The sequence below is a fragment of the Haliotis rubra genome, unplaced genomic scaffold, assembly GCF_003918875.1.
Source record: "Haliotis rubra isolate DU_JTF1 unplaced genomic scaffold, ASM391887v1 Scf222, whole genome shotgun sequence".
In the NCBI taxonomy this organism is placed as follows: Eukaryota; Metazoa; Mollusca; class Gastropoda; order Lepetellida; family Haliotidae; genus Haliotis; species Haliotis rubra.
Window position 1 is genome coordinate 1412227 of NW_025766248.1, and position 23134 is coordinate 1435360.

General features: G+C 37.9%; 1 pseudogene; it reads right to left on the reverse strand.

Annotated features, from left to right (window-relative positions):
* The window catches only part of LOC124277523, a 64485-nt pseudogene that overhangs the window by 9077 nt on the left and 32274 nt on the right, over nt 1–23134 (reverse strand).

The window sequence follows — 23134 nt, forward strand, 5'->3', positions numbered from 1 at the left end:
AAGGACTTCTGTATTATTATAAAACACAAGTCCCTCAAAGCCCATTGCACAATGCCGTTTCCAACAATAACCTGTTCGTGAGGTTCTCGAGGGCATATTGAAGTCGGTATTCAAGTATAAGACAAAAGTCAGGTCATTCACCTGACGAAGAGGCAAGGAAACGTTGTGTACACAATAAAGAAGAAGTGGACATCCATAATATTTTGTCTTAAACCTGTTCATATTTCCGAAAGATATTCCAACCCACTCACCTGAACGATGGTGCTTCCAGGTTCTTGTAGCTGAGAGCCAGTAGTGAATGGAGAGAGTCAAGGTTCTGGATAAAGCTTTTCATGTCTCCCTCTAGCGTCTTCAGCATCTTGTCGTAGCCATTACGAAGACAGTAGACGACGAAGTAGTCGCCAAACGCCTCCAACACCGCCTCCAAAGACAGACCTGGCACACAGAATAAGTCATACAGACATAAGCTGCCTGCAAAACCTTTGTAGTGTGATTATGGAAAACAGAAACCTGAAACTACTTGCAATGGTCGAGGTTTCGAACTGACAGCATCAAACCTACATTCATGCGTGTCAGGTTACATCCCAAACATCCGTTACTCCGGGATTTCCTCCCACACCAAGCTGATATAGCTGGAACATTGTTCAAAGCACACACAACTAACTCTCTCACCCAATTTACTGTCTCTGTATGTCTATTTCCGATGATGTCATGTGATGTCACAAGACTGTAGATATATAACATCTTTCATCTCATTATATCCTAATATGTTAAAGCATGATGCTGGTAAATAATTTGAATTGTACACCATTTATAACATTATTTTATACTTCATCACATTGATGTATGCTAATGTAGCAACATTAAGCTTATTGCAATGATACATATACTCTTTTATATTTGGAAAGAATAAGGGAACACATGAAAGTACAAATGTTCCTTTATTCTTTCCAGGCTTCTTCGCATGCTTTGTATTGCAAAGCATTTCTGGTGTCCCCCTCTGGAATATTGCTAAAAGCGGCGTGATACCATACTCACTCACTCACTTGTATTGCAATGTGAGTGAAATTCTGGAAATATATACAGGAACTTGTACTTTCATGTTTTTGACGTACCTCATTTCCATGAACATATTTTTTGCATTCCTTGTATTCTCTGAAATTTCACTAAATTTTATTTATATATATACGTCGGCCTATTACAGCATGATTTCTGATGTTGGACAATATAGTTCTGTCTAAAAGATCAAATATGTAGGTCAAGCCTTAAAGGTAGAATCTCACCTAAAACTGTAGACACTGCTCCGATGAGCTGGAAGGTGAGTTTGTCTTCGTAGCGGTAGAAGACTAAGAAATGGTCGTGTTCATCAAGACCCGACTCCTTCCTGCAACAAACGTGGTTTGATAAATATCAATCTTATCCCTTCATGTGATAAACTATAACATTCAATAAAACGGTGTCAGAACTATTGCTAGTTTAAATCGGGATTCTTAATGCTGTAGCAGAGTAACGAGACGATTAACTTTACATGTGTCATTGAACGTCAGATGACCATATATTTTGTCTCCATAGTGATAGAAGACATATAGTTTTGATTTATGATTCTTATTACAATTGTCCTGGGCAGATACAAGTGTAGAAATATGTTAAATAATTTTGGACATTGGTTATCACAGAAAGGTAAAAACACTTTTGCTTTTTATCGGGTCTTTTACAGAGCGACTTCTGAAAGCCTTCTTTGCAAAACATAATTTATAAACATTATTGACAAAAATATTAAGTCCAGTCGATCCGATAACATTTTCAGAAAAGATATATCCCTTCCTATATATTATATCAATAACCCAAATATGATAACGTTTGTTCTTTTATTAAAAACAAGAAATGAAAACACTATAATAAACCCCTCAAAATGTCTTTATTATATAGTAAAAAGTGATCACAACAACATAAAAAACTTGCTATACACTGAAAGTTTGAATAATATCCTCCTCTTGGGTTGGGTTGGGCTGGGTCGGGTCGGGTCGGGTCAGGGTCGGGTCGGGTAGGGATGGGTCAGTATGGGTCAGAAGCTCACCTCCAATACTGAGGCATTTCCACAACGGGTTCGTAACACAGTCGTTCTGATGTAACGGTCTTGTGCGCCAGTTGTCGCCCTTAGATCGACGTCTTTCATCATCGTTATTTGCCTTTCTAAGATGCTTCGGTGAAAGATCAAAGGCGCCGACAATACTTTATCAGACGATAATGTGCACTTTTTGTAGGGAGGTCAGGCACGGCGGCCTTCTTGTTTTGAAAGTCAAACTAATCAAAATTCATCACATTTCAGCTTCATTAACAGAAATAAAAATGACATATATGCTTGTGAAAAATGTGTTAATAAAAATTATGGCTATTGTTGATTTGTTTTCCTTGTTATTTCATAATGAATAGAATGCTTCTTCACATAAGCAACTTGTTAAGTTTACTGGGGCATGCTCCCATTTGCCAAAATGGCACCACCTAATCTTCGTACCCTCAGGGTTTACGATAAATGTAAGAGGTGTGCCTGGATTCACATGACTACAATATTTACATCATATGACAGATGGAAGAGTCTATTTCATGAATTTGGCCTTGTTCTGAAGCTAGAGGCGGGACATTCGAACAACCAAATCATTCAAAGGTAAGTTTTTCAAAATGTTCTGAGAATATTTTTTAATGGCGGGAAACAGAATCGCCACAATAGATTTTCAGGATTATTTATTTTCTAAAAACCATAACTGAAAATACGTAAAATGCTAGGCACACATATTATTTTGCAAACAAAGTTTCTCCTCTCTCGCAGCAGACATGAGAGCTGACTCGCAATCAGACGAGTTCACTATGGAAGGGGAGAGCGGCAAAGATGAAAGTATCCCCACGGACAATGCGACAGGTAAACCCCGACATTACTATATAAGACTTACATAAAGTAAAATGTACTTTATTTCTTTGGTGTGAATTAATTTTAGTTTTTAGAGAAAAGGTAAATAATAAAAAATACCGATTTTATAATTACTATCCCTCCCCATGTATATAAGTGTACTCTTCCAATTTTTACCGCTGTCACTAACAGTGAAAGGTGTTGACAACCAACATATTCAAGACTTCGTATGTTCAATGACAATCCTGAAAATCCCTTCCAAACACTATTATTACTGACATGTTGTCTTAGGAATGCCCTCTGTTTACACTGGATCGTAATTAACCCCAATTTCCATCGAAGCAGTGCTGACATGTCAGTCTCTGAAGAAATGGGCTTGGTTCGTAGTGGGGGTGACAAGGGAGAAAGTGGAGGACCTGCTGACACGCCCTGGCCTGACAGGTAAGGGCTGTACCTCTTGTAGACAAATATTAATGGTCCCTGTTAAAGTGCAGTCTACCCATAAATGGAACAAACACTTCATCTGTGCCACAACACCATTTCAAACAATGTTTTATGTACACTAATGTTTTCATTACAACGAATGTCCTCGTCTCATAACGGACTAATCCATGTTGTTTTTTGCTGCACCTCGTCACAATTTAATTGAGAACGGCATTTTGTGTGCTTTCATGTCTGCTCCCATTAAACACACCCACCTTGAAATAAGATAATGTCAACAAGACACAGCTAACTTCTAAATAAATTGCCAACCGAATGTCTATCATACACACATGAAAACTACCGAAAAGTATTTGTCAATTACACTTCCGGTTTACTTCGTTTACCCTCGTACATTTATCAAAATGAAATAATTATTGGTGAAATGTTTCTGCTTGGACTTGACATGTGCATGGTGTTAAATTTCATAGTATAAATTACGTAATTATAACGAAATATTATTGATAACAGATTTGAACTTTCCTACATTGGGGGAGGTGTGTGTGTGTGTGTGTGTGTGTGTGTGTGTGTGTGTGTGTGTGTGTGTGTGAGTGTGTTGTGTGTGTGTGTGTGTGTGTACATGTGTTGTGTGTGTGTGTTTGTGTTTATTTGAAAAAATGTTACATGAGTTGGTGATCTTTGGAAACCAAAACTTGAGCAGTCCTTAGAACTATCCCACCAGCTTTAACCATACACACCCTTCAAATAAATGAGCTGTCCCATTATAAAACAACAATATTTACCAAATATTTTTCAGTTTTAGGGGAACTGTTATCCATATATTTACTATCAAGCTATCATCATTATGAACATTGCACATTTAAACTGTGGATTCAGAGTTGAATAGTCCTTTCTTGAGATAATATAAACATTCTTATAATCACATGTTTAGGTCAGGCCAAAGTACTTTCCCTGAATAAATATGTGCATCATTATTAATGTTTGTATATATTCTTGTATTCAACTTGAAGTTGAAAAAGATGAACATCAAATGATTCCAAATATTTGTTTTAGATGATTGGGCACTAGATGAAATCAGACAGCCTGTCTTCCGTTCACTGGGATGCTGGTGTGCCAGGTGATTGAAGACAGCGAACACTTCACTTTTAATATAAATTTGAAATGCGCATTGGAAAATCTCTTGCAGCATTGCAAGTGTATCCGGAGTTTCCTCAGGAAATTCCGGAACACATGTTGTTATTTCTCCAAACATGAATGGAACCTTAATTCTTTGATGTTTCCAATTATTTCTTTACCTGTTGATGAATTCCCTCAGATTTTGAGAGAATTTGGTATATCTGAACAATGGCTTGAAAACCCTATGCCGACTGAGGTTATTAAAACCTCCATCAACAAAACTACCGTTTGTGCTCTGCGCACATACAAAATTCGCAAAAATGTTTGTTACCATAAGTGTCCATTGTGGATTAAACATATCTTCAAATTGGACAGAAAACCTAATCCTCACACATTGAGATCCCAATGGGATTCTATTCACAGAAAGAAGCAAAATTTAAGTTGTCACAGAGAGCAACAAGAGACGTTTCTGAATTCTAAATATATTCCAGTTGTAACTTGTCCAGTGTCATCTGTGTCTAAATCCACGCTTTGTTCAAAAACAAATTCTACTGCACAGAAGTCAGAGTCAGTGAGAGCTAAAAGGAGAAACTTTTAGTTGAAAATGAAAATCTAGAGCGTCATATTCAGTCACTCACGTACAGTAAGAAGAGTTTATCTTTACAACTTTATGAGTGTGAAAAGAAATTAAAATCTCTAGAATCACAGCATCAGAATACAATTGATAAAATCAAATCATTTTCAGTGAGAAATGTTAATAATAAAATAAAGAAGAAACAAAAGAAATTAATGAGATTATTATCTGAAGACACTCATCAAAAGCTGAAGCTAGCAGCTATGATGGAAACGACTTCGTACACAAAAGAATTACTACCAAAACAAATCTACATCTCAGAAGTCACAGCTTGAAAATTCACACCGTAAAAGTGAAATATTAGAAAGTGAAGGAATTACATTTGCAAAATGCTGAATTAAATAAGTTGATTGTTGATCTAAAGCCGGAAATTGAAACATTTAAAAATTGCAGCTATACAGATGAGGTGCGAATTGTGTGTTATGAACTGTTAACTCATGGTGTTGCTTCAAAACACATCCCAGAAAATTATACAGATTGTTTTGAAAAATCTTGCGAATATGACTGTAGATCTAAAAGATTTGCCTAAATCTACATTGCTGAAGTGCATGTCAACTGAGGCAGGTGTCATAGCTAAGACTGTAGCTGCAGTTAATATGAAATATGCTAATCTTTGCACTTTACAGACTGATGGCACCACAAAAAGGCACAATAAATATGTAAACTATGTTTCTACTAGTAGCACAGGACAAACATTTGGTTTAGCATTACAGGATCATCACAGTGGAGATGCTAAATCTCAGGTAGAAGGACTGGAACTGATGTTAGAGGAACTAGCCTCATTCATAGATGATAATGGGGAGAATGATTCTTTTGAAGGAAAAGAAAATATTATTCATGAGTTTTTAATAAAGTTTAAAAACACAATGACAGACAGACATGTTGTCAATAAAAAAAATTGTTTAAATCATTGAACAGTCGCGTTCAAGAATATTACCAACTCATGTTTCAAACTGGACATCTCTGTCTACAGAAAAACAGAGGGAACTGATTCAAATTTATGCTTTTTATTGTGGAATTCATTTCATATTGGGTCTACAGGATAACTTTGTGACTAACATTAAAAAATGGGAACAGGTAGAATCCAATGGAAATACAATTGGGAGAGAAAAAACATTACACTGGCACAGAAAAGGTAGTGCTACCCTTGAATTTATATGATCATCATGTACAGCATTTGGCAAAGATGTGTGTGAAAAAAGTGGGAAACCCCAAAGAATTCTCTGAATTTATTGAAAAGCCAATTTTATTAGATTCATTCAGACACAATAGACTTAATGTACCATTTGTTAATGCTTCTTATGCATATTACCACTTGCAAGATATGCTTAATTTTATTCGCACCTTAGGCCCTGACAAAAACAAACTAATGAAAGCAATTGAAGTAGATGCTGAAGATAAACTAATCATTGCAGGTGTCCGTGCTATGGGAATTCTGGAAAGACACATTACAACTCCATTGATGAAGTTGATGGTTAAAAAAATATTACTGCAATAGATGTTTCACATTATCATACAATTCTCCAAAGTTTGTTGAAGAAATGGTCAAGTGATCCTTCAGAACTACTTGATGGAAGTTCATGTTTATTCAATGATCTTGAACCTGTAAAAGATGATGTTTATGACTGTTTATACAAGAATGTTGACATAGATATTGAATCCCTTACTTATCAAGCTCTCTCTGTTGGCTGCACTAGTTTTCTTGTCGTAACTGAGCGTATGCTCAAAGACCATTTACCTGGAGGAAACTATCATTGCCCTTCTCCGGTGATCATTCAGGAGACATCTTCTGTTCCAAAACATAACATTGCTACAGAAAGATTATTTTCAGGCACTTGACCGTTTGGTTCACAAAATGCCAACTGCAACACAATTGGTATTGAGGGAATTTTACTTTGGTCGTTAAACAAAAGTACACATTATCTTGATTCTTTATCACCTCCAGAGAGAGAAAGATTAATTGGAAAAGCCAGGTCAGCTGCATCAGATTTACTTGTAAAATATAGAGAAAGAAAAAGACTTATTAAACAAAAAAGAAAAGAAAAAGTAAAAGAGAAGGCAGAGAAACAAACTATGAGGGACAATAGAGAAATTCAAATAGACTTTCTATCATCCAGAAAGTAAACAACTTGTATGGTGGACCATTCAATTCCATTTCTTCTTAGGATGCACATTTAAATGGATTAACAGAATCAACACAGTTAACAGTTCTGAAAGATTTAATGAAATATGAAAAAACTTGGAAACTATCAAACATGTTTCAGCAAGGTTTATCAGCTTCAGAGAGATAACAAGAAGCTGTCTAGTAGAGACCGTCGAACAAACTTAGAAATCATTCTCAGAGCAAGAACTGGATTATCAGTTAATGTGTCGAACGATAATACTTGTACTACTAGTCAACCTGTTTTACTGGGAGAAAAACGAAAACACCCATCGTCAAATTTAACTTCCATTGAAACCTCTGCTAAGAAAACTAAACTACAGACCTATAACTGCTATTCATTTAAAGAAGGTGATTGTGTTTGTGTTGCGTACAATGAAGGCTGGTTTGTTGGTTTAGTCCTCAACATTATTTCTGAAGGTAAACACAATTTGGAAAAAGCAAGCGTAAAATTTATGACATGGAAAGGAACAAGTCATGTTTGGCCACAGCCGAAAAATGTTGAAATTGTTGAAAATAAATATGTATTTTTTTCTGGACTTGATGTCAGCACAGTAAATGGAAGATTATACTTCATGAGAGGGGAAAATAACCACCAAAAACTAGATTCATTGTATGAAGACTATAGTAATGAATTTTTCACATGATGTATTTCTTCTTTCAGTAACCCAATCCTGACCTTATCCTGAACCATTGTCTTTTGTTGGAGCCCTCCCCGCTTTCATACTGGTAACAAGGGATGAGTCTACTGTGTTTTCAGTTTAGATATAACCTGATCTAATTATCTAAACTGGAAATATGGTATGGTCTTCTCTTACATCAAATAACTGGTTAATACTGTCAAATTTAAATTTCTCACATCCTACTTATGGATGAGAGTTGATCTCTGTTTGGCAACATTAATTATATATCATATAATGATATATATCATTTCTTTTTATTTTAAAACATAAGCATGATAAATGCACTTATGCCATGATCTAGACTTATATCACGAATGAAATATGAACAAGGATTGACTTTAGATTGTTTACTAAGGTAATTATTCACTATTTTCACACTATTTTACACAAGAATATTTGGATTCAAATTGTGAATAAAAACTCAGTGTTGGTTATGACTGTATGGTCACTGTACTTTGTTTAGAGCATTATGAATGAATTATCATTATCATCTTCAGTGAATCATTAATGAACATTTGTCATCAGAAGTTGATTTATGCCGATGAAACTGAATAAAATTATCAAAACTACATTTCTGGGTTGTTGTCTTTTATTATGAGAGATAATACAGTAAATAGTGTGTTGCTGTAGCTCCAAATGAAGCAAATGGAAAGATCTACCTGCCTTCCAAACTTCATCATGAGATCTTCAGTACTAGAAATTTTATGTTAATATTTGTGCGTGTCTATTATAAGCTGAAACATGATAAAATAGCAAAATTTGGATGATCATTTTAGATAGATAATGAAGGATTTAATTGTTTTTAACTTCATTTATTGGATAAAATAGTTCTTGTGAATCACATTAGCAATCTTAAACTGCTTGTCAGTTATTTGCATACGTATAAGACCATTCAAAATGTGGCAATTTTGTCTATTCTTGGCCATACAAATTGCTGTTTTTCCATGTTTTGACAGTATAAAATTAAGAGTTTTAATACAAACAAGGAGTTCATTATGAATGGTTTGTTTAAAAACATTTTTTTCAGATGAATAATACATATTAAATCGAAAAACACCTATTCTATTTTTTTCCTTGGCCCTTTTTATTCTTTTCAATGAAGCCAAACTGAATGGCGGCCATCTTGGAAAACAAAATGGCGGCTATATACACTTAATAAAACATTAATATCTCAAAAAGGTTTTGACATAGACTAAAAAGAAAAGTGTTTTTTACTGACTTATGCATCAACTAAAAGAGTGTGTACACTCCTGAATAATGAAATGCATGTACAAAATTAGCCTGACCTCCCTACTTTTTGCATTACGTCACAATGTTTTGGCGTCACTGCGCCATTCTAGGCTGCCCCCTCGTAATCGAACAATTTTGCATTACGTCACAATGTAAGCGACGTCACGATGCATGTCAGTTGTCATCGCCTCGTACAGTCTCCTACAGTAAACTACTCCGTTGCATCCCGTTTCTTGGTTTGCAGTTGCTTCACCAAGTTTTCAGCGACACGGTAACGTTCGCAATGTTTACATTCCCAAAATGCAATCGTGGAATGTTGCTTGACTACTCAGCTTCATCTAAACTAACGTTTGGTAGTAGAAATGCGACGTTCATATTGCCCCATATGGTTTACGTTAATCACAGATGTAATTAAAATAATTTAGAGAAGATATTTAATCCGAACGTAATCCGTTATGAAACTGTTTATCATTTGTTTTTTCTGGTAACGTTCGTCTTAACGCAGGGGGCCAGACACATCAATAAGAACAGCGCGCCAGTTAGCCCTGGATTCTTAATTTAGGTCACCGACACCGTTGTTTGTTTTCGGCCTTCGATTAATCGTAACTATCCTTAGAAAGTAGTAAATTTGGCATCTTAGAAAAGAAATACAGTTCGCTCTACCACCATGTATAATGTAATAAAGCACACTCTCCCCCTGTATAGTGTAATAAAGCACACTTTCGCCCTGAACTATTATAACGTTAAAGCACTCGGTCGCAAATGTCCTCGTGCTTTAACTATAATAGTTCAGGGCGAAAGTGTGCTTTATTACATTATACATGGTGGTAGAGCGAACTGTATTTCTTAAATCGATATCGTGACTGGGAAACGTTAAGAGCTTGTGTCACACTGCTCCCTCCAACATCCAACCTGCCAAAATCACGTAGTCGTTACTCACGTGACGGAGCCGCATGTAACAAAAAAAACGAAACAAAAACAATCAGAACAAATTTCAGACTGCTGTTAGTCATTGAGATGCACAGCAACACACCGACTCCATCATTTCCACAGTTATCTGGCTCCTTTAAGACACCTATCCAATGTGACCGAAATGATGCACAACGTATCAATCATCACCACGTTGGTTTGAGAGCATTGGATGAGGAAGAACCTTATCACTTGCTACAGTCGCTGACCATCACGGAAATGCCACATTATGGCTTAATTGGAATTGCCATGGGATTATGAACAGCTACTGACCAGTCAATGATAACAACAAATGGACACTGTGCTTCTGACCAGTTTTTGTGTAGGCACGAATGACCTATGAGTCATTCTCAGTCAATAATGGCAACAAATTACCGTTTATTCTGGATTCAAAGAAAGTGGATCATTTCACGCATGCTTTGTCCTTCGTTAACCTAATGAGGTTCACTACAACACTCCATTGCTTCCTTATTCCCCGTGACGTGATTTGTGCAAGATTTATACATCATTCTACATTGAAAAAGAAGAAGCTAAATGCTGAATAATCTATTAGTGCTTCCGGAGTCAAGTGGTTTCTTCAAGGGATGCCACTGGCGTACCATCTTGTGTAATTCTTGCGTCTCGGTCAATATCGAAAGCTTGTTCGTCTGATAGTGATCATGAGTGATTAATACGAGATAATCCGGTGGAAGCTAATGGATATTTGGCCGCGTGGCTAGCCTCTGTGACGGCGGAGCCTTCTGAAGCATCCTTATTTAATACATCTTGAAGAAATATGTCAGATGATACATACATTGTGTCGTATTGACGTTACGGCGTTGACGTTAATCGCCGTCTATAGCTTGTCATTTAAACATTACGCTGTTATAAACCTTTTGAATAATGCTTGCTTTAAATATTGCTGTGCCTTTCTCTGGAGAAGCAACAGATAGTCTCGTGCACTACCTCGGCAAGTTCAGTTGGTGAGAACTGATTCCATGTTGGTTGGTTTAATATTCGAGCTGTACGAGGGCAGTCTGTAAATAATCGTGCCTGGACCAGACAACCCAATGATTTCTCGTTGATACCATGTGCATCGATCCATGCAAGTGGGGTCAACCAAGTCAGTCAGTCGCCTCTTATGATAAGCATGCATTAACTGGTTCCATATTATGTTGAAACAATATGTCATCGTCTTTCACCATAATCAACAATTAAATATAACCACACTGAAGCATGGCGGGTGTATGTGACACATTTTTACGGGATGTACGGTCTAGAATGCATTACATGTTCATATTCAACTCCCTGAGGAATACGCACTCTTATTATTCTTCATTTGTCTAAGGTCGTGGTATACTTCCTCCATAACATAATCAAGCTATTGCTTTGGTACAGAGTATGCATTTGATCTTTTCCACATTCAAATGGTAGACAATACAGAAAGAACATAAATCTGTGAACTTACAGAACTCTCTGCCATATTTCCTGGCTAAATCTATTCTGCACCAATTCGCAAACCACACAATGAATCTGGCCGTACTGAAACAAAGAAACACATTTTCTTATGTCCACCAAATAGAAAAAACCCAAGGATGCATATGTGTATGTAGTGAGTGAGTGAGTGAGTGAGTGAGTGAGTGAGTGAGTGAGTGAGTGAGTGAGTCTTTTCGCCGCTTTTAACAATATTCCAGCAATATCACGGAGGGGGACACCAGGAGTGGAGTTCACACATTGTACGCATGTGTGGAATCGAACCCAAGTCTTTGGCGTGACGAGCGAACGCTTTAACCATTAGGCGGCCCATCCGCCCCTTTACAACTTCAGAACGTGTTCCACAGCACAACATGCATGCAAGCTACCTTAGTATCATCACATCTTTAAATATTTCAACGCCACAGAACGGGATCTAAACGTTTCAAACATTGTAGGGGAACTTCATTTTTAATTTACGACTAAAACAATTGGGAGATATCGTAGTCAATTATTGTTGACATGATAATAATGAATATTTTGAGAGTGCATCACCACTTGCACTTCCTTATGAACATACAGTGAAACCTGTCTAAACCGGCACCCCAAGGGACCGAAATAAAATGCCGGTTTAGACAGGGTGCCGGATTAGACGGTTACGATCATTTTCCTACATGGCTGCCATTTACACTCGTCAGTCTCTTTTAATGATCATAATATCGTTGTAAAATTGCGGGACCAAATTTGTATGCCAGTTTTAACAGTGTGCCGGATTAGACAAGTGCCGGTGTTGGCAGGTTTCACTGGAGTTGTTTGTACAGTAATCGCTCTTGAAAGATGATTGGTGTATGACGTGCAATCTGCATGTGTACGACTTTCATTTTCAAACAAATGGCAAACGGCTAGAAACAAACACTAACAACTGTGTGATGCAAGATGACTGTCAAAATTAATGGTCTACAGTGATTTGTCGACCTTCTTTAAGTCAAGAATGACACCCATGCACGTATATGGAGGCTACTGCGTTTTGCACGTACATCCCATGCGTTGTGTTTAGGAGTGGTGATAAAGAGAAAAGGTGATGTGTTCATAAAATGTCTGTCTTTGAAAAGTTTGTACGCTTGTACTTCCTATCCAGATTGAAAGTTCAGATCCCCTATACTAATACCACCGGCTTGTACTGGTAGATACGGGAGCTATAACAATACCACCGGCTTACATTGGTAGATACGGGAGCTTTAACAATACCACCGGCTTACACTGGTGAGGTGAGGTGAAATTGGGTTTAACGTCGTGCTTGAGAATATTTCGCTCATATGCATGCGTGTGTATGTGCGGCCGCTTGTACTAGCCCAGACTTCAGCTGGTTTTATAGTGCTAGCCCACTGGGATACCACGCCGCAGTGAAGCATGAATACCCCACTCAGACACATTATACTGACTCCTAGCCGACCAGTCCTTGTTGTACCCATTAATGCCGAGAGCCGGGCAGGGACCAACAAGTACCATATTTTAACGTCATTTGGTATGACGCGGTCGGGGAGGCTCTAACCACTACACCACAGAGGCGGTCTGCACTGGTAGATACTGGAGCTATAACGACATATGACAGCACTTACCATTTATCTCGGCTGTTATTGAAAGCACCGGTGATAAGTTACTGCGCTACTGCAACCATATACTGTATGTGAATGGTAATTGAATTCGTCCAAGTATCGCACTGTCACATGTCTCAGGACGGAACGGCCAAGCCTTGTCTTAAACAAATGATGCATCGCCATGACTTTGTTTGTAACAGAAAACTATGTTATAGAAACATCCCGTACCACTGGCGACGGGACGTCTTTGAGATAGTTGTTCAATTAAAGTGAGAACATTTCGTACATTTGTTTGTTAATCAGGACATCTGTTCATCCAAATGTTATATAGTATGACCAGAAATTATTGAGAATTTTAGGAATATGTCTGATTGGATTTCCAGTATAAACAACCTTGACCAGCTATCAAGTGCTTGGTTTCATTCAAGAGAGACAACTCCGTTAATCCTATTTCATAAGTTTGTGAAGAGTTATCCCCCTTTGAAAAACCTTTGTATCAGCGCCCAAAGTACAGTCCCAAATTTAACGTGTGGGCTGGCATATCTGTGTTAGGGGCAACGTCCCTCTGTGTATTTGAAGGGAATATGAACAGTGAGTGGTACACAGATATTCTCGAGGGACGTTTACTTCCATCTGCTCAAGTGTTCTATGGACATTTTTGGATTTTCCAGCAGGACAACGACCCAAAACATCGTTAAAAAAAGTGTCAATAAGAAAAATCTGACAAATATTGCTGAAATGAAAGACGAAGAGGTCCGATATTGGGACCACGACTTTCTAACTTCTTTGATCAGTAGTATGCCCCGCCGCATTGAAGCCTGCATTGCTGCCCATGGTGACTTGACAAAATACTAACTGTTCACCTGTCTTTGAATCTGGAGTTATGTTCTGCTAATATTCACATTTAATACGTGAGTAACTAGTGAAAAGAAATAAAAACATTTACAATCTTAAATTCTCAATAATTTCTGGTTGTACTGTACAAGGATACATCACTGTCGAGATAAACTGGGGTTCACTGTACGTACCAGTATGTTACACACCAAAGTTAGATTTAACTGAATACATTTTAAACCTTATGCCACGCATAAAAGGCGGCTGCACTGTTATCATAACTGTCTTTATTGCTAATGTCACTGCTAACTATTATGTTGTCACTGCAAATATACATGAGCATTTATCTTACCTTCATGTAAAAAACTTTGATTTCATTGGCCAATGACGCTTTAACAAGTTTCCGTGTCACCCTACCAGAAGGGTGACAACTGGAAAAAATATAACCCGCTGCCACGGTAACCGCCAAGCTCTCCGCCCAGAAGCTGAAGCGCTAACAATCGTATGACGTCATGATATGACGCATGCAGTGCCGACTTTCACTGCTTTATTTAAGCTATTTTATACATTGAGTGGTTTGCACATTCAGTTTAAACATAATTAACATTTTTTATAGCAGTTTTATGCTTGTCGGAATATGTTTCACTGATGTTAAAAATTCAGTCGAAAGGCAGACGACATTTTGTTTGCATGTCATAGTGGGTAGCGATCTTTAGCATAAAATAAAATGATATTTGGTACATTTAACCTGGCGGTAAGATAAATACGTTGTATGCTTTTCCCTCGGGTAATACGGTCTGATGTACGCCTCTTTGTAGCAGTGTCATCCCTCGCCTACCGGCTCGGGTGACACTGCTACAAAGAGGCGTACATCACACCGTATTACCCTCGAAAGAAGCATACAACTTATATTATCTTGCAGTGCAAGAATTCGAAAACCGTTCTATTAGCTGTTTTTGAGTTGAACTTCACTGTGTGCACATTTATTTTACCGACATTCACTGCTTTATTTAAACTATGTTGTACATTGCATCGTTTGCACACTCAACTTAAGCATAATCAACCATTTTTATGGCAGTTTTAAGCTTGTCAGAATATGTTTCACTGATTTTAAAAAATCCAGTCGAGAGGCAGACGCCATTTTGTTTACATGTTATATAGTCGGTAGCGAGCTTATCGATCTTCAAAATAAAATAAAATGATATTTTGTATTTTTAACATGGCGGAAAGATAAATACGTTACCGGCTCGGGTGACACTGCTACAAGAGCGTACAACAGACTGTATTACCCTGAGAGAAGCATACAACTTATAAGGTTTATGCACCTAAATGTGAGGGCGAGTTATAACATTTTGGTCCACAAAAGCCATCATACCCTAGCATACTGGAATGCAGTACGACAGTACTAAAATGAACTCTTCATGACATGGCATGACGTCGACTTTCTGAAACTTTCAATGTAGCCCCACTCTCCATCCACATGCAGTCACTTAGTTTACATCTTCACAAAGTGCAGAAGCCTACTTGTCCTCCTATGACCTTCATTATAAGCTGAATAGGGCCTTCATACAAAGTTGATATACAAAACGAACGCCTCCTTATACACGTGCATGATTGTGGCATAAATACCGATGATGAACAGAGTAAGCATGCAACAACCGAAAAACCACCACGGATATACACCATGACTTACGCAAGCGCAACGATCGGTATGGCCAGTATGGGGGATTCACAACGTCAGCTGGCAAAAACCTTCAACTGCAGCCAGGCCACCATCAGCAAATTGATAAACCGCTATCAGCAGACAGGCCATACCCGAGGTCGGAAAGACCAAGAGTCCCGACACTGGCTGAAGACCGCTACATCCGGCAGATCCATCTCAGGAACAGAATCGTCATGGCGACGTCAATTACGGCAATAGCACCAGTACACGAAATCAGCAGACGAACTGTCCTTCGACGACTTGGTATGGCTGGTATTCGAGCCTACCGCCCATTCCTTGTATTGTCCTTGACCGTCTTCACCATCAACGCAGACTGCAATGGGCACAAACTGTACGTCGGTGGCAGCGACGTGACTGGGAGAGAGTGTTCTTTACAGGTGAAAGTCTGTTCAGTCTTTTCAGAAACGATGTCAGAGTTAGAATGTTTCGATGTTTCGACGTAGAGGAGAGCGACTGGCGCCAAACTGCGTTCAAGAAGTTCATCCGTTCGATGGAGAGGGCGTCATGGTATGGGGCGGCATTTATGGCCAGAGAACAACAAAATTTGTCATCATCCGAGGAAATCCGAATGCCTACTGATACAGATATGAAGTGTTGAACTCTTTTGTGGTGCTCTTTATTTGAACAACTGCTTAGGGCAGTCATTATGCAGCACAACAACGCAATGCCTCGAACCGCCAGAATTATTCAACCGCACAATGTTAACCTCAACGTATTGTCTTGGCCAGCGCGTTCTTCAGACATGAACCCAAATGAACATCTTTGGGATCATCTTGATCGTCAGCTGAGACAGAAATCAAATTGAATGATAGTTACTTGCTCTGTTGTTTTCACAATCACTGACACTTCCGGTGAACTTTCAAAAAATTAAAGTCAACACAAGACAGTTTCCAATTCAGTGACTCATGGATATAAACGTGCTTGCAAAATCCTCAACAGTAAACTCGATATCCGTAGACAAATGGGTTGTGGTCTTCCCGTGATGGTGGTCGACCAGCGATGACTCTTAGTGCTGGCATAGCTACCATTAGGACAGCTATTGTCCTTAAGAGTATTTAATTCGAAAGACTAATAACCATTTAGCCATAACATTCAGTCTATAATCAAAAAACTGCTGTTCGATAGCCCTTATTGTTAATCCCCATATTTAATGTCATCCAACCTGAACGAACCCGGCGTCCAGTGGAGTCCTAAAGAAATTTGATTGTGTTCAATCTGCAACTCATGGTGTCACGGTAAATACAACTCCGACGTCAGAGCTAGAGCAAAGCCAAACACCGACTTGTAATTGTCCAGTCGGGAATAAAAGAAAACGAACGAACAAATAAATAAATAAATAAATAAGGCGCATTAACAAAGATAAACCAAACGATAGTTTAATTGTTTATTAACTCTGTGGGTAACAGTTAATAATATCCTCGTTTTTCACTATAACTAAACAATACGTAATTGAAACGACGAAGATAACAGTCTTGATCAAAGTCGTAGACAAAAATCCTGAAACAAGTATTTAGGAATAACGTAAGCGATTAACAGCGACTAATACGGCGCCAATCTGTCTAACAGGTAAACAAAACTGGCTTTACCGATTTACCAGATCGAATCAAAGGGTTTTATGGTTTATAGAGGTATAAATCGATACGAAAATCACCGTCAAATCACCCCTGTTTCAATCAAAGACAAATGGCCTGGAGGGCCCATGCGAGTTGTCTTCAGTAACTGATGCTTGTCGTAAGAGGCAACTGACGGGATCGGGTGGTCAGGCTCGTCGACACATGTCATCGGTTCCCAACTGCGTAGATCGATGCTCATGATGTTGATGACTGGATTGTCTGGTCCAGACTTGATTATTTACAGACCGTCGCCATATACACTTCTCTTCAAAAGTTTAAAATCAATTAAAACAATCACTATATGTTATGTATGTATATATGGTTACATCGAAGATTGATTTCTCCACTAACCTGGGGGAACCAACTGCAAAATTTATGCAGATGAATTGCTCGAAATTGCATCAATTTGCTTTAAATCATGTGCAAATATCGTGCATGTAAACAGCTGCGTTAACGTTGTGGTGTAAAGTTTTGTTAAGAATTCGCCAATTTTCACTGATTTTCATCATTTATTGAACTCATGACAATAATCTTTTCCACGTTACGAATTTGATTTACAATACATCAGTTCATGTGTAAACAGTACTCCTAAACAGTATGGAATATTTTGCAAAATTTAGTTTAGAACAGTTGCCTGAAGTAAGTGGCTATATTTACACTAGTGAGTCTAAACCTTTGATGAGAAGTATAGCTGGAATATTGCTGAGTGCGGCGTAAACAACGCACCAAACGAGCGTTGGAAAGCACCCGTAAAATCTCCAAATCATCACCATCCCGTCTGGAAACACAATGAAAATGCAATGGAAACGTTTGTTCATAAGGTGCTGTTGACTGACTCACTGACTGACTGAGTTTGGTTTTACGCCGCTTTTAGCAATATTCCAGCAACATCACGGCGGGGGACACCAGAGATGGGCTTCACACATTGTACCAATGTGGGGATTCGAACCCAGGTCTTCGGCGTGACGAGCCAACGCTTTAACCACTAGGCTACCCCACCGCCCCGGTGCTGTTGACAATGGCGGAGTAATTGAAGTGAGTTTACATGGCGGTACTCTTGTTTGTTTCTTTGTTGTTTTACGCCGCACTGAGCAATATTCCAGCAATATGACGGCGGTCTTGAAATAATCGAGTCTGGACCAGACAATGCAGTGATGAAACGCATGAGCATCAATCTACAGAATTAGGATACAATGACGTGTCAACCTGACCACCGTTAGTCGCCCCTTACCACAAGCATGGGTTGCTGAAGACAAATTCTTACGGCGGTACTCTTTGAAGCCAAAGACATGTTTAAGTGGATAAAACTAAACTATGGACATTGCTTAGCTCATATAAATATTTTAACAATAACTGTCTTTTCTCTTCCTATTCCCACACTTTCACTTCTAGTACTTATATCCTATATTTGCTCTAATTTCTCGTTATAGTATGTAAAGCAAATGCTGTACATTTCCGATGATGTTACTTTCACATCCGTGGATAATATTTTCATCTGTATGTGAAATGGATATATTTGGATTCATATAGAAGTAGTGTAACACCCCGCTTTATATATATTTATATATATCTTTCGACGTCCAGCGGCTCTTCGGTTGAACAATGAAAGCTTTATACATTTATTGCTTATACACCTGCAGAAATTACTTGCTTACACACACACACACACATATATATACATATATATATACACACACACACAAACTTATGTAAACTTATGTATCATCTGTTATATAAAAACAGTATATGTATATTATATTAAAACAGTATATGATATAAATATATCTATCCTATATTATGTACAGCACTTCTGTCTCTTTCAAATTTCTGAATGCCTAATGCATTATAAACACCTCGTGATAGAGCATGCCTTCTTATAATAATTAATGCCTTTGTCATGCAGGAACAGGATAGCCTAATTTGGAAATGTTATACTGCCGATTTGTAGAGAATATCATAAACATTTATTTATGTTTGAACAGTGACACTGAAATCAGTGGAGCCAATACTGATCCCCTAGATCTCCATCATTCAAAAACCATAAACGTTTCTGATCAAATGTTTCGAAAATATTTCTGGCAGTTACATTTTGTTTATAGATTAATGTGTTTTACGAAATAAGAACTTTACTTCCCTGTGATGCATTGCAAGGCCTTGTAGAAAACATTGTTGTAATAACCAAAAATATCTACATATATGTACTACTTTACATTTATAACAACTTTCATTTCCCTTTCATTATATGACCACTTTTCATACTTTGATATATAGCCCGTGTTCTCAACATGGAATCATCTGTGTTTGATTGTCATTGATTCCCTGTCTTCATCTGACACATTATTGGTGCAAACAGTCCAATCCATTTTTGGGGTAGAATTTGCTAACAGTATTAGTCCATATGCATATAGAAGAGTAATAATGTTAAACATTAACACCTGTGCATATACATCATCCTAAAACTATTGTGAAATTGTGCGTTACCAGATCTTTGTTGCACACATGAAAAATAAAATGGGCTTAAAAGACAACCTTGGCGTACAACAACTTTGATTAAAAAGTATTCAGACAATTTAAATCCACTTTAAGGTGCAATCGTCGCTTTAACTTGTTCATACATACCTTTTTGTATTGCGAAGATATTACCATATACGTGTCAACCATCAACGTAATATAATTTTACCCGCCTTTTTTCAAACAAACAAAGGCACAATATCATTTTACCCGCCTTCTTGTTTCATGTTTCATTGTACATGTGGAAAGTCAGTGAGGTGCAGTGTGCATTATTTGCACTTGTGTTATATTTAGGAAGATGACAGCGAGTATTTATTGCTGTAATATGTGCTTGTCACGCTGAAGACTCGGGTTCGATTCCCGACATGGGTACAATGTGTGAAGCCCATTTCTGGTGTCCCCCGCCGTGAGCTTGCTGGAATATTGCTAAAAGCGGCGTAAAACCATACTCACTCACTCACTTAGTCTTTACTCAGATTAATAATCGGCGCATATGCATATACTTTAATTGCAGCATAATTATTGAAAAATGAAGCATACAACTTTATGGATGAAACCTTGTTTATTGTATAGAATAACGTTTCGATGTAGATTCTTACACCGTTAACAAGTTAAAAGTCTAACGTTGTAAGGATCTCAATGTCGCTCTATGCGATAAACAAGAACTCACCAACTTCTAGAATCAGATGCTTCATGGGCATCTTGGATGAGTTGGATGATAACACAACAACGTATGGTATAGTTTTACAACTTCTTTATTATTTACAACACGACGTTTCTGGGCTACTTCTTGCCCTTTCAACAGGTGAATGACAGAATATGATTTACAAACAAAACATAAAGTGCGTACAGGAGGCCAGTGAGATGGAAGTAAAGATTGAGATGTACACTGATGTACAGCGTTCAAAGACATTAAGGGCGGTGGGGTAGCCTAGTGGTTAAGGCGTTCGCTCGTCACGCCGAAGACCCGGGTTCGATTCCCAACATGGGTACAATGTGTTAAGCCCATTTCTGGAATATTGCTAAAAGCGGCGTCAAACCAAACTCACTCACTGACTCAAAGACATTAAGGGTATATTTATATTATAAATTGGTATGTACATAGTGTTTATACAACGAAAAGGATACACATAGATTGGTAGACACTTATGAAAACAGTGATAGGAAGACACACATCAAAGCATGTACGATGATTGGAAGCAACATAAGAAAACATGTACAGTGAATTGGAAGCTTGTAAAAGTGTATTTGATGAAGGGGCAAGAAGTAGCCCAGAAACATCGAGATGTAAATAATAAAGACATTGTAAATCCATACCATACGTTGTTATGTTAACTTCTAGAATGCCGAGCAAACAATAAGCATAGTTAGTGAACTTCTTATCGTCGTTTTCCTTAAATTATACGCGTCAAGGGGATTCAGGTTTTTATCCATTCAGCTTATATGGATATACTCAGACCTTTGTTTAAATTAATCCCTATTTTGCTCAATCACATATGAGAGTGACCGTACTGAGTAAAGCGGTGATTAACACCGTTAAGCTTGGCTGTGTCTGTGTACACAATATATAATACATATATAATACACTTGTAGAGCGCCTAATATCATTCTCAAAGATGCTCAGTGGCGCCAAGCACAAAGCCAGACATTATCTCATGTGAACAAACTCACAAACGCCCAGGATGAGACCACAAACGCCTCGCTGTGGGGCAGGACTGGAGTCCAAAATCTTTCAGGAGTCAAGATGCCAAACACGGTCACCCTTCCAAGGACTCTCCGTCACCAAGGTTACTTAACTTCAACTGATCTGTTACCTGGCTCTATGAACAAGACCACACACCACCGGCCACCACTACGTAGTTGCTGTGTTCTCGGTTCGACACGACTGATATGTATTGTCTGCTCATGCCTAACTGTGCCAAGGACGGCGGGGTGTAGCCTAGTGGTTAAAGCGCTTGCTCGTCACACCGAAGACCCGGGTTCGATTCCCTACATGTGTACAATATGTGAAGCCCATTTCTGGTGTGACCAGCAGTGATATTGCTGGAAATTTGCTAACAGAGGCGTAAAGACATACACACCCACTCACTCAACTTTGCCACTTTTGATTGAAAATAGTACCCGTCAGAGTTATTTTCAGGTGCCAACTTCAAGCAAAACATTATAAAGATATTACCATTACTCAGGCAAGTATGCATCTGATGATTATTTTATTTCGATATTTGTAGAAGAAACTGTGTACATTACAAACATGATAATACATTTAACGTATGACATAGTTTGTTTTTAAATTACATAATATATTCAAAATATATAAAATTTTCACGTGCTTGTTGAAACATATGATTATTACATATTGTAACCCCTTGAGTCCTTAGTTGAAACTGGATAGTCAGCTGGAAATCAGTGCTTAGGAGAACTATGTGTGAAACTAACATGCCAAAAAAAGTGAGTTCACCAGTATGAGAGGAGACACAACCGTATGTATATGTGTATATGTAACCTGGGAATTTTGTAGAATAAACATCTAGTGTAATAAACCGCCACGTGCTTGGATACCTGCCTGAAGCTTGATGCTCATGATGTCAATCACTACATTGTCTGATCTAGACTCTGTTATTAACAGATTACCATAATATAGCTGGGAAACGTTTTAAATAAAAAAACACCAGACAAACAAACAAACAAACAATATATTGTCTCAATAATCGTAACAGGACAGCAGCGACTTTAATGAAAGTGGCCAAATTAAGGTGTTGAATGCCCCCATCTCTTGTATGGACATATTATGGCTCAATTGAAAGCTTATTGTACCTACTTTAAAATAGGCCATGTGGTCCAGTTTTCAAAACAAATTATCTCACGTGACCCCACAAAGGCCCAAAATATATAATTACGATGTTTAAGTTAGCGATGTAAATCCTTCATTTTTCTTTGTTAAGTTTCCATCACCAAAGGTGTTAATTCATATTCTCAATTGTTTTTATTAAATTAAATAAATATAATAGTCAGGCCCTATTTCGCCTGTCAATTGGGTAATCGAAAAGTAAGATCGTAGAATTCAGTTGTGGATACAGCCCACAACATATATTTTACTGGCGCTTTCAATATCTTTTTTGTAACAGTTTGTAGCGTAATATTTGTATGTGAATCTGTTTGATCACTTTGACTCCATGATAAAGGGATTATTGTTTTATAATACATAAACAGTCCTGTTTCTTTCTTTTATTTCGTTTATCGTTCCCGTTGAGAATTGTTTATATT